Source organism: Monopterus albus, unplaced genomic scaffold (assembly GCF_001952655.1).
Source record: "Monopterus albus unplaced genomic scaffold, M_albus_1.0 scaffold305.1, whole genome shotgun sequence".
Lineage (NCBI taxonomy): Eukaryota > Metazoa > Chordata > Actinopteri > Synbranchiformes > Synbranchidae > Monopterus > Monopterus albus.
Genome location: NW_018128185.1, coordinates 254,197 through 254,427, shown reverse-complemented (window position 1 = coordinate 254,427; position 231 = coordinate 254,197).

The window sequence follows — 231 nt, the reverse complement described above, 5'->3', positions numbered from 1 at the left end:
CAGAGAGACAGAGGAGGATACTGGGAAGACTGGAGCAGCCAGGCAGGTTTGGCAGGCCCACACACTTTACATAATAAATGTAGCCTTTTTTTATTATTATTTACATCACGTGCCATCTTTGCTGGGGTGAAATTCAGCTTTACTCTCATTTCAAAACAGTTACAAATGTGCCTGTCAAGTGCAGCAGCAGTGCAAGTGACAGGCAGGAGATCAGCGGGTGTTTGGTCATGA